This window comes from Pan paniscus, chromosome 9, assembly GCF_029289425.2.
Source record: "Pan paniscus chromosome 9, NHGRI_mPanPan1-v2.0_pri, whole genome shotgun sequence".
In the NCBI taxonomy this organism is placed as follows: Eukaryota; Metazoa; Chordata; class Mammalia; order Primates; family Hominidae; genus Pan; species Pan paniscus.
The window spans coordinates 66,738,537-66,751,091 of record NC_073258.2 but is presented as its reverse complement, the minus strand read 5'-3'; positions in this window follow the sequence as shown (position 1 = coordinate 66,751,091).

Sequence of the window (12,555 nt, the reverse complement as noted above, 5' to 3'; positions counted from 1 at the left end):
CGGGCGGATCACGAGGTCAGGAGATCGAGACCATCCTGGCTAACACAATGAAACCCCGTCTCTACTAAAAATACAAAAAAAATTAGCCGGGCGTGGTGGCAGGCGACTGTAGTCCCAGCTACTCCAGAGGCTGAGGCAGAAGAATGGCGTGAACCCGGGAGGCGGAGCTTGCAGTGAGCCAAGATCGCACCACTGCACTCCAGCCTGGGCAACAGAGCGAGACTCTGTCTCAAAAAAAAAAAAAAAAAAATTAGCCTGGCGTGGTGGCACATGCCTGTAATCCCAGCTACTCAGGAGGCTGAGGGAGAATTGCTTGAACCTGGGAGGCGGAGGTTGCAGTGAGCCAAGATTGCGCCATTGCACTCCAGCCTGGGGGACAAGAGTGAGACTTCGTCTCAAAAATAAATAAATAAATAAAATAATAAAATAAAATAGTGGGAACTTTAAGCTTAGCTAACAGGGATCCAAATTCTTCAAGAGAAAGTATTTGTTGTTCAGCCCACTGTAAGATATCAAGAGCTACTTGCTAATGGCCCACATTTAGTTTGTTGATGACTTACCATAGGAAAACCTTTGGTGTTCTTTCTACTTTATCTTATATTATAACGCATGAAACAGAAAAGCTGCTGTAAACAATGCTGAATCTTATGTAACAGCCAAATTTAATTTTAGAAAGTATTTAAATTGTGCTCTGTCCTAGATCTAAATGTTGAGAATTTTAAAAAACAAACATTTTAACATCTGCAAAAGCATGTAAGAATAACTTCAAGCTGCCAGGCGGGGTGGCTCACGCCTGTAATCCCACCACTTTGGAAGGCCGAGGTGGGTGGATCACAAGGTCTGGAGATCCAGACCATCCTGGCTAACACGGTGAAACCCTGTCTCTACTAAAAATACAAAAAAAAAAAAAAAAATTAGCCAGGCGTGCCTGTAATCCCAGCTACTCAGGAGGCTGAGTCAGGAGAATTCTAGCCGGTGCAGTGGCTCACACCTATAGTCCCAGCACTTGGGAGGCTGAGGTGGTTAGCTTGCTTGAGGCCAGGAGTTTGAGGTCAGCCTGGACAACATAGCAAGACTCAGTCTCTACGAAAAAAATTAGCCCAGCATGGTGGCACATGCTTGAAGTCCCAGCTACTCAGGAGGCTAAGGCAGGAGGATTGCTTGAGCCCACCCAGGAGGTTGAGGTTGCAGTGAGCCGTGAGACATGAGCCATGATTGCAGCACTGCACTCTAGTCTAGGCAACAGAGCAGGAACCTGTGTTAAAAAAAAAAAAAAAAAAAAAAAAAAAAGGCTGGGTGCGGTGGCTCATGCCTGTAATCTTAGCACTTTGGGAGGCCAAGGCAGGCAGATCACCTGAGGTTGGGAGTTCAAGACCAGCCTGACCAACATGGAGAAACCCCGTCTCTATTAAAAATACAAAATTAGCCGGGCATGGTGGCACATGCCTGTAATCCCAGCTACTCGGGAAGGCTGAGGCAGGAGAATTGCTTGAACCTGGGAGGCGGAGGTTGCGGTGAGCTGAGATCGCTCCATTGTACTCCAGCCTGGGCAACAAGAGCAAAACTCTGTCTTAAAAAAAAAAAAAAAAAAAAAGGAAAATTCTATATCATGATTAAATAGGATTTATCCTAGGAATACAAGGTTGGTTTAACATCTGAAAATTAATTAATGTAATACATACTATTAATAGAATAAAAAGCAAAACAAAAAAAATACCTGATCATCTCAATAGAAGCAGAAAAAGCAATTAACAAAATCCACCAGTCTTTCCTTTTTTTTTCAGACAGAGTCTCACCTTGTCACCCAGGCTGGAGTGCAGTAGCGCGATCTCAGCTCACTGCAACCTTCACCTCCCAGGTTCAAGCGATTCTCCTGCCTCAGCCTCCCGAGTAGCTGGGATTACAGGCATTCACCACCATACCCAGCTAATTTTTGTATTTTTAGTATAGACGGGGATTCGCCATGTTGGCCAGGCTGGTCTTGAACTCCTGACCTCAGGTAATCTGCTGGCCTTGGCCTCCCAAAGTGCTGGGATTACAGGCATGAGCCACCGGGCCCGGGCCAATCCACCAGTCTTTCACGGTAAAAAGAAAAAAGAAACCAGCCAGGCATGGTGGCACATTCCTGTAGTCTGAACTGAGGCGTGAAGGTCACCTGAACCCGGCCAGGCACAGTGGCTCACACCTGTAATCCCAGCACTTTGGGAAGCCAAAGTGGGCAGAACACGTGAGGTCAGGAGTTCAAGAGCAGCCAACATGGAGAAACCCCACCTCTACTTAATAAAAAAAAAAAAATTAGCCAGGCATGGTGGCATGTGCCTGTAATCCCAGCTACTCGGGAAGCTGAGGCAGAAGAATCACTTGAACCTGGGAGGCGAGGTTGCAGTGAGTCGAGATCGTGCCATTGCACTCCAGTATGGGCTACAGAGTGAGTCGTCAGGTAAAAAAAAAAAAAAAAAAAAAAAAAAGAATGTTTTCAGATTGTTCGCTGCTATAGTGATTTTTGTATGTTGATCTTGTATCCTACAACCTTGCTGAACTCATTAATTTTAATAGCTTTCAAAGACTCCATAGGATTTTCTGTATACAAGATTATGTCATCTGTGAAGTTTTACTTAGGTGAGCCACCACGTCTGGCTCCATTTTTAATAACATAAAGAAAGAATAAATTACTAGGAATAAATCTAAGAAAAGAAGTTCAGGCCAGGTGCAGCGGCTTATGCCTATAACCCCGGCACTTTGGAGGGCCAAGGCAGGAGAATGGCTTGAGCCCAGGAGTTCAGGACCAGCCTGGGCAATACGGTGAGATCCTATCTCTAAAAAAAAAAAAAAAAAAAAAAAAAAATTAAAAATCAGCTAGTTGTGGTGGTGCATGCCTAAAGTCCCATTTCCTTGGGAGGCCGAGGCAGGTGTATTGCTCGAGTCCAGTAGTTCAGGCTGCAGTGAGCTATGATTACGGTACTGCATTCCAGCCTGGGCAACAGAGCAAGCCATTCCAGATCCTGTCTCAAAACAAAACAAAACTGGCCGGGTGAGGTGGCTCACACCTGTAATCCCAGCACTTTGGGAGGCTGAGGCAGGCAGATCACATGAGGTCAGGAGTTTGAGACCAGCCTGGCCAACACGGCGAAACCTCATCTCTACTAATAATACAAAAATGAGCTGTGCGTGGTGGCAGGTGCCTGTAATCCCAGCTACTCAGGAGGCTGAGGCAGGAGAATCGCTTGAACCTGGGAGGCTGATGTTGTGGTGAGCCAAGATCATGCCACTGCACTCCAGCCTGGGCAACACAGCCAGACTCTGTCTCAAACAAAACAAAACAAAACAATAACTTTTTAAACATAAAGACATCTTCAAGTGGCAACCACTACCTAAATGCCATTCCCAGCTAAGCTGTCATGAAAACTGAGAGCAAAATAAAGATATTTCAAACAAAGACTCTCAGAATTTCCCACTCAGAAATCAGTTACACCCCCATCGTGGCCCAGACCCCCGCCCAGCCCAGCCTCCTCAAACTGCACGTGGCTAGAACTGAGTGTGATCATCCCCCACCTTGCAGCCAGAATCATCAGTCTCACCATCTGTTCCCCAGGGGCAAGCCCCTAACTCATCTGCTGTCCTAGGGCCTAACTACCCTCCAACCTACCCCAGCTTCTCTCTCTCTCTCCTCTCTCTCTCTCTCTCTTTCCTTTCTGTCTCTCTCCTCTCTCTGTCTCTCTCTCTCCTCTCTCTCTGTCTCTCTCCTCTGTCTCTCTACTCTCACTCCTCTCTCTCTCCATCTCTCTCTCTCCTTTCTCTCTGCTCTCTCTCTGTCTCTCTCCTGTCTCTCTCCTTGGTCTCTCTCCTCTCTGTCTCTCTTTCTCCTCTCTCTCTCTTTTATCTCTCTCCTATGTCTCTCTCCTCTCTCTCTGTCTCTCTCTACTCTCTCTCCTCTCTGTCTTTCCTCTCTCTGTTTCTCTCTCTCCTTTCTCGCTCTCTCTCTCTCTGTCGCTCCTCCTCCCCTCTCCTCCCCTCCCCTCCTCCCCTCCCCTCCCCTCCCCTCCTCCCCTCCCCTCCCCTCCCCTCCTCCCCTCCCCTCCCCTCCCCTCCTCCCCTCCCCTCCCCTCCCCTCCTCCCCTCCCCTCCCCTCCTCCCCTCCCCTCCCCTCCCCTCCCCTCCTCCCCTCCCCTCCCCTCCCCCCCTCCCCTCCCCTCCCCCCTCCCCTCCCCTCCCCTCCTCCCCTCCCCTCCCCTCCCCTCCTCCCCTCCCCTCCCCTCCCCTCCTCCCCTGTTGTCCAGGCTGGAGTGCAGTGGTGCGATCTCGGCCTAATGTAGCCTCCACCTCCTGGGTTCAAGCAATGCCTCAGCCTCCCAAATAGCTGGGATTACAGGAGCCAGCCACCACGCCCGGCTAATTTTTGTATATTTTTGGTCTTGCTGTGTTGGCCATGTTGGTCTCAAACTCTTGGCCTCAAGAGATCCACCCTCTGCAGCCTTCCAAAGTGCTTGGATTACCGGCGTGAGCCACCATGCCCAGCCACTCTTAATTTTTATTTTTTTGAAACAGAGTCTCACTCTGGTACCCAGGCTGGAGTGCAGTGACGTGATCTCTACCTCCTGGGTTCAAGTGATCCTCATGTCTCAGCCTCCCGAATAGCTGGGATTACAGATGTGTGCCACCACGCCCAGCTAATTTTTTTGTATTTTTAGTAGAAACAAGGTTTTACCACATTGGCCAGGCTGGTCTCAAACCCCTGACTTCAAGTGTTCTGTCCATTTTGGCCTCCCAAAGTGCTGGGGTTACAGGCGTGAGCCACCGAGACTGGCCTTAATTTTTTTTTTTTTTTTTTTTGAGATGGAGTCTCACTGTTGGCCAGGCTGGAGTGCAATGGCGTGATCTCGGCTCACTGTAATCTCTGCCTTGCTGGTTCAAGCAATTCTCCTGCCTCAGCCTCCCGAGTACCTGGGATTACAGGCATGTGCCATCACACTCAGATAATTTTTTTTTTAACTTTAAGTTCTGGGATACATGTGTCGAATGTGAGGTTTGTTACATTTTTGTATTTTTAGTAGAGACGAGGAGGTTTCTCCATATTGACTAGGCTGGTCTCGAACTCCTAACCTCAGGTGATCCACCCTCCTCGGCCTCCCAAAGTGCTGGGATTACAGGCATGAGCCACCGCGCCCAGCCCTCAGCCAATATTTTTAAAAATAATTTCATGGTATATCCACACAAGGGAGTATTACTCAGCAATAAAAATGCTTGTTGAGACGGGTGCAGTGGCTCACGCCTGTAATCCCAGCACTTTGGTAGGCTGAGGCAGGTGGATCACCTGAGGTTAGGAGTTCGAGATCAGCCTGGCCAACATGGTGAAACCCTGTCTCTACTAAAAATACAAAAATTAGCCGGGCGTGGTGGTGGGAGCCTGTAATCCCAGCTACTCAGGAGGCTGAGGCAGGAGAATTGCTTGAACCCAGGAGGCGGAGGTTGCAGTGAGTGAAGATGGCACCGCTGCATTCCAGCCTGGGTGACAGAGTGAGACTCCGTCTCAAAAAAAAAAAAAAAAGTTTGTTGAACAAGTGTATTACAATGTATTCCAAAGCTAACGCATGCAATGCCCCAATTTGTTCACTAGATGGCAGCAAGAGCCAAGTCATTTCTAGTTGCTTCCAGGTGGGTCTACTGTGGCTACTCTTGCTTGTCACAGTAAACTGACAGAGCACTGTCCCCAATTAAAGATAGGAAAACAGAGGCGTAAAGAACACTGCTTTGTCAGAGCCAGGATTCTGGTCTTCCAAATCAACAACCCATGAATGAGAACCCTCCCAGATCTCTTCCCCACACTGTTCCCTTCCCCTAAGTCTGGTAATTTCATCCATTTCCTGAAGTCGGAAGTACTCGGCCCGGGCCAGGTGCAGTGGCTCAAGTCTGTAATCCCAGCACTTTGGAAAGCCGAGGGAGGCGGATCACCTGAGGTCAGGAGTTCGAAACCAGCCTGGCCAACATGGCGGACACCCCCGTCTCTACTAAAAATACAAAAATTAGCTGGGCACCGTCGTGAGTGCCTGTAATCCCAGCTACTCAAGAGGCTGAGGCAGGAGAATAGCGTGAACCTGGGAGGTAGAGGTTGCAGTGAGCTGAGATCGCGCCATTGCACTCCAGCCTGGGCGACAGAACAAGACGCCGTCTCAAAAATAAATAAATAAATAAATAAATAAAATAAAAATGCAAAAATTAGGCCAGGAGTGGTGGCTCAAGCCTGTAATCCCAGCACTTTGGGAGGCTGAGGCGGGTGGATCACCTGAGGTCGGGAGTTCCAGACCAGCCTGACCAATATGGAGAGACCCCGTCTCTACTAAAAATACAAAACTAGACAGGTATGGTGGCGCATGCCTGTAATCCCAGCTGCTCAGGAGGCTGAGGCAGGAGAATTGCTTGAACCCGGGAGGCAGAGGTTGCAGTGAGCGGAGATCGCGCCATTGCACTCCAGCCTGTGGAACAAGAATGAAACTCCATCTCAAAAAAAAAAAAAAAAACCACAAAACAAAACGAAAACAGCGGATCACGAGGTCAGGAGTTTGAGACCAGCCTGGGCAATAGGGTGAAACCCTGTCTCTACTAAAAATACAAAAAAATTAGCCAGGTGTGGTGGCGCACAACTGTAGCCTCAGCTACTCCAGAGGCTGAGGCAGAAGAATTGCTTGAACCCAGGAGGTGGAGGTGGCAGTGAGCCGAGATTGCACCATTGCACTCCAGCCTGGGTGACAGAGCAAGACTGCTTCTCAAAAAAAAAAAAAAAAAAAAAATTAGCCAGGTGTGGTGGCAGGTGTTCCTATAATCCCAGCTACCCCGGGGCTGAGATGGGAGGATCACTTGAGCCTGAGAGGCAGAGGTTGCAGTGAGCCGAGCCTAGATTGTGCCTCTGCATTCCAACCTGAGCTACAAAGTGAGACCCTGTATCAAAAACAAAAACAAACCAAATCTCACACAGGTCCATACCAACCAGCCCCTGATCCTCGGTCTGAGGGGCTTGAGAGGGTAGGTTTTAGAGGGGTTGGGGAATGGTGGAGCTGCCCCTTGAACTCAGGATTATCAGGATGATGAAATCCAAAACTGTGGGCCGGGATCGGTGGCTCACACCTGTAATCTTAGCACTTTGGGAGGCCAAGGCAGGCAGATCGCTTGAGGTCGGGAGTTCCAGACTGGCCTGGCAAACATGGTGAAACTCTGTCTCTACTAAAAATACAAAAATTAGCTGGGCGTTGTGGCGTGTGCCTGTAGTCTCAGCTACTCGGAAGGCAGAGGGAGGAGAATCGCTTGAACTGGGAGGTGGAGGTTGCAGTGAGCCGAGATTGCCCCACTGCACTCCAGCCTGGGCGACAGAGCGAGACTCCGTCTCAAAAAAAAAAAAAAAAAGAAAAGAAAAGAAAAGAAAAAAAAAAAAAAAAAAAGAAAAACTGAGGTCCCTGTGTACAACTGGAGGAGTACATATGGGGAATGCCTAGGGCTTGTTTATATTATTAAGAGCAGTCGGCCGGGCGCGGTGGCTCATCCTTGTAATCTCAGCACTTCGGGAGGCCGAGGCGGGAGGATCACGACGTCAAGAGATCGAGACCATCCTGGCCAACATGGTGAAACCCCGCGTCTACTAAATATACAAAAATTAGCTGGGCGTGGTGGCGCGCCTGTAGTTCCAGCTAGTCGGAAGGTTGAGGCAGGAGAATCATTTGAACTCAGGAGGCGGAGGTTGCAGTGAGCCGAGATTACACTACTGCAGTCCAGCCTGGCGACAGAGGGAGACTCTGTTTCAAAAAAAAAAAAAAAAAAAAAAAAAAAAAAAGCGCAGTCCCCTTGACTTGGACAGGAGCTTTTGGGGAATTTATGCTCTCCATTTTGTGCTCAGAGGGTGGAAATGACTTCCGGCCTACTTTTCTGCCTCCTCCTGTTGCTGTGATCAGTGTCTGATCTTTACATTTTTCAATCCTGGAGAACTTCCTCAACTCCAGGAACTACGTAGCCCCTGGCGAATGCCCAGCTCCTACTCTTTTTTTTTTTTTTTTTTTTTAAGACGGAGTCTCGCTCTGTCGCCCAGGCTGGAGTGCAGTGGCCCGATCTCACCTCACGGCAAGCTCCGCCTCCCAGGTTCACGCCATTCTCCTGCCTCAGCCTCACGAGTAGCTGGGACTACAGGCGCCCTCCATCACGCCCAGCAAATTGTGTGTGTGTGTGTGTGTGTGTGTGTGTGTGTGTGTGTGTGTGTGTGTAGTAGAGACGGGGTTTCACCGTGTTAACCAGGATGGTTTCAATCTCCTGACCTCGTGATCCGCCCGCCTCGGCCTCCCAAAGTGCTGGGATTACAGGCTTGAGCCACCGTGCCCAGCCTTTCTTCTTCTTTTTTTTTTTTTTGAGACAGTTTCGCTCTTGTTGCCCAAGCTGGAGTGCAGTGGCGCAATCTCAGCTCACTGCAACTTCCGCCTCCCGGGTCCAAGTGATTCTCCTACCTCAGCCTCTCAAGTAGGTGGGGTTACAGACATACGCCACCACGCCCAGCTAATTTTGTATTTTTAGTAGAGATGGGGTTTCTCCATGTTGGTCAGGCTGGTCTCGAACTCCTGACCTCGGGTGATCTGCCCACCTCGGCCTCCCAAAGTCCTGGGATTATAGGCGTGAGCCACTGTGCGTGGCCCCCAATTCCTACTCGTACTCCTTTGCTCTCCAGTAAAGTATTTGTGCTTCCACAGAACCTTCTGCTTTGGAAAAACAGAGACCTTTCTCCATACGAAACTGACTGGGCATCAATTCAGAAGACACTTAAGCAACTTAGGAGAGCACCTAGCTCAGCTTCTTTCATAACCAGCGAGACAGATACCCCATCCCCCATTAGATCACTTCAAGGGAAGAGAAAGCTCCTGTGGCCAAGGCCTACACAGGCTGGGTAGGTTGGGGGTTGGTGTGCTGCTGACCTGCCGGGCCATTGCTTCATCTATCAGAACATTCTAGACATTGAAGAAACAGCAACATAGGGGTTGAAGTGTTGACTAGGATTCAAACCTCAGCTCTGCTGCGTTGTCAAAAGGGGCCCAATCAGAGTCTACCTCTCCATTTGCAAAATGTAATACCATTAAAAAAAAAAAAAAAAAAAAAAAGGTAGTTCTGCTTCTGAGGCCCCTCCATTAGGCTAAGGATGTGGCCAGTCACAGGTTCCCCAGGCTGGAAGATTCTTCAGATGTGGGTCCCTCTCTGTGGTAGGTCTGGGTTTACTAGAATGCATCTCAAACTCCAATAAGCAAGGTCTGACTTTTCAGGGAGATCTTAAGGGTAAGGAGGGCCAGGGAGGGTATTTCACCTGAGATCCCAGCCAGTCCTTCCAACAGCCAGATGCTGCTACTAATCCCACAGCACGTTCAAAGGGACAAAAGGGGACCAGTGACAACTGATTAAAGGAAAATGTGATCCTGAGTGACCCAGGATCTTGGGACTCTGAAGGGGAACCAAAGAGCTTAACTGGTTTAAAAACTTAAAAGGATCGGCCAGGCTTGGTGGCTCACACCTGTAATCCCAGCACTTTCGGAGGCCCAGGCGGGTGGATCACACGAGGTCAGGAGTTTGAGACCAGCCTGGCCAACATGGTAAAACCACGTCTCTAACTGAAAATACAAAAATTAGCCAGACGTGGTGGTGTGCACCTGTAGTCCCAGCTACAGGGAGGGTGAAGCAGGACAATCACTTGGACCCCAGAAGTGGAGGTTGCAGTTTGCAGAGATCATGCCACTACACTCCAGCCTGAGCAACAAAGTGAGACTGTCTCAAAAAAACAAAAAACTTACAGAGAGCTTTCCAATGACACACACACACACACACCCCACCCCATTTCTCCCCCAGCCCAGCTCACAGCCAATTACTAAATAGTGGAAAGGAGGCTACTTAAAAAGAAGTTCCCTATTTTCCTGTGGGGGTTACTGGGCTTTTTAGTAGGCCACTCACCCACTACCCTCGCACCAATCCCCCAAAGTCCGTACCCTACTTGAAGATTATGCTGTAATTATGGGAGCCGTGTTGATAGACCACAGATTTAACAGAACAAGCCCACAGAACACCCATCTTTTTTCCCCAATCAAGATTTTTTTATTCACAAAAGAACCACAACAATTTAGAGCTTCTCCATTTTTATTACACAAAATTGTTAAGTTTTCAGCAGTAGGGCTTCTCAAAACACCAGCTGCAGGCTATTACCTGAAAAAGACAAGGCAGTTACATTAGGTTTTCGTGTAAATATGAATATACAATCAAGTCAAGCTCCTGACAAATTATACATCAAGGATGTATATAGTTCAAAGATATTGTGCTGTTACCTCCCACCTCCCCAAAACTCCAAGAACTAGCACCTGCAGAGAAAAGGAGAAATACAGAAAGAGTCCTGAAGACAGATTAGTGGTCAAAGCAAAGACGCCGCAGGGATTTGAACCCTGTCCTGGAAACCAGGAGTGCCAACCACCAGCATCTTTTGCTTTTTTTTTTTAAGCTAGAAAAAGGCCAAAAAGCAAAACCTGAGAAAACAAAACGTGTTGTTTTCTCAGGAAAAGAAAAACCTTCATGACCCTACTGAAGAGCATTGGAGATCAGCTTCTGCTAAGATGCTAGCTTGGCCAAGTCTGTTATGTTCACCTGAAAAAGTCTTAGCAGAGAATTTTTGCATTCCCACCCAAAAGCCCTCTCAGCCACTCAAATACCTATCTTCTCCAGTCTACAAGTTACATGTTCCCACCCAGCATTACAGTTCTTGAACATGTTATTTCTCCACTTACTGGTTTAAGTTGGTTTTAGTCACTGGATAAGTGTTATATAGAGCTACTTAGCTGTGGTTTTAATATCCTTCTGTTAACAATTTGCAGGCAAATTAATGGCCTTTTCTAACATAGTTCAACCCACCAAAGACCTCGGCACCATCGTTACCTTGAAACCGATTATGGATCATGCCCACAAGGATCCAAGCTACCGGCTGCATCGAGGTGAGGGGTGAAGGGTCTGTGCTAGATCAAAAGGCACGGGGTGGCGATGTGGCAGAGAAGTTGCTTGTGGGGAGACCTTGCTTTTAACAGGCTTCTGGAAAAGCTAGGGAAAAGTGGTTGCCCGCTTTCCCCCTTTCCCTCCCCTTCAAGCACCGCTTGAGATTTGGGCTTTATTATTAAGAGCTGCTATAAAAACAGCTTGCTTAAATGTTAAGAGAAGCCCAGGGGTACTTCAAAGCATTCCTTCGGATGCTTCACTCCACAAAGAGGGAGTTGAGGCAAGTCCTCATTACTAATAAAAATCAGGTGAGGCTGACACTTCTCTTGACCTTAGGATAATAGCACTTTGTTGTCTCTCTTGCCACAGGAAGGCTCCATGGTTGTCCTACTTTAAGCCTTCAGTGCCTTTAGTGAGGGGTACCTGAAAAATCTTAAAAAAAGGCTTAGCGCCCACCTCACCCCTCCACCCCCACGCCAACAGTTTGCTCACATGCCAGTTACTCCAGCATAAAGCTGGTATTCAATACTATTGTCCCATAACTGATCTGACTTTGTATGTAAATACAGAAAAAGCTTGTTCACCTGTTTTCCTCATTTTGTCCACTGGTGAATTCAACTGGAAGCTCCTTCTATAGTCTGAAGAATACCATCTGAAAGAACTAGTGGTTCCCAATCCCCACATTTAAAATGGAATGTTTGGTTTATTTAAAGTAAATAGGCTATTTTTTCTTACTGGGTCTGGCTTCTCTGGCCCTTCGCATACGTGTGTCTGCTGAGTGTTCCTGCATGTAAGAATTAAGACCAAGGGAGGGGAGAGAGAAACCCACACAAAAACAATGCACTAAAGATCACTGAACTGTTTAAACATTTCCACTTGCCAGTTTAATTTCTTGAAGACTGTTGCTTGTTTGGAATTTGTTTCTTGTCACTGATTTTAAGGTTGCATCTGGAAAAGACTAAAGGCTTCAGTCCCCTCCCAGCACCAGAAATGAACAAAAAGCATTTTACCTAAAAATACACCAGCAAAATGTACTCAGCTTCAATCACAAATACGACTGCTTAAAACTGCAGAAATTTCCTCAACACTCAGCCTTTATCACTCAGCTGGATTTTTTCCTTCAACAATCACTACTCCAAGCATTGGGGAACACAACTTTTAATCATACTCCAGTCGTTTCACAATGCATTCTAATAGCAGCGGGATCAGAACAGTACTGCATTTACTTGCCAACAGAACAGACAGACCTGAAGTCAAGACAACTGCATTCTCTGTGAAGTCTGTAAAAAAAAAAAAGCTACAACAAGTAAGCCCCACCCCCTCCTCCCATCCCTCCAAATTCCAGGAAAAAAATTTTGAGTATGCTGATAAACTCACTGCAAGGTCTCATACACTCACTAGGAGAACAGAAGGAAGAGCCAAGCACTCATATGCAATTCAAAATCCTGAACGGCTTCATGAAGGATGAAATGCCTCTGCAAAGGAAAATTCTTTAAAAACCCACAGGCACCCCCTCCCTTCCCTATATAAGGTCAATAATGTAAAACATTGCCTACCACTCTAAGATTG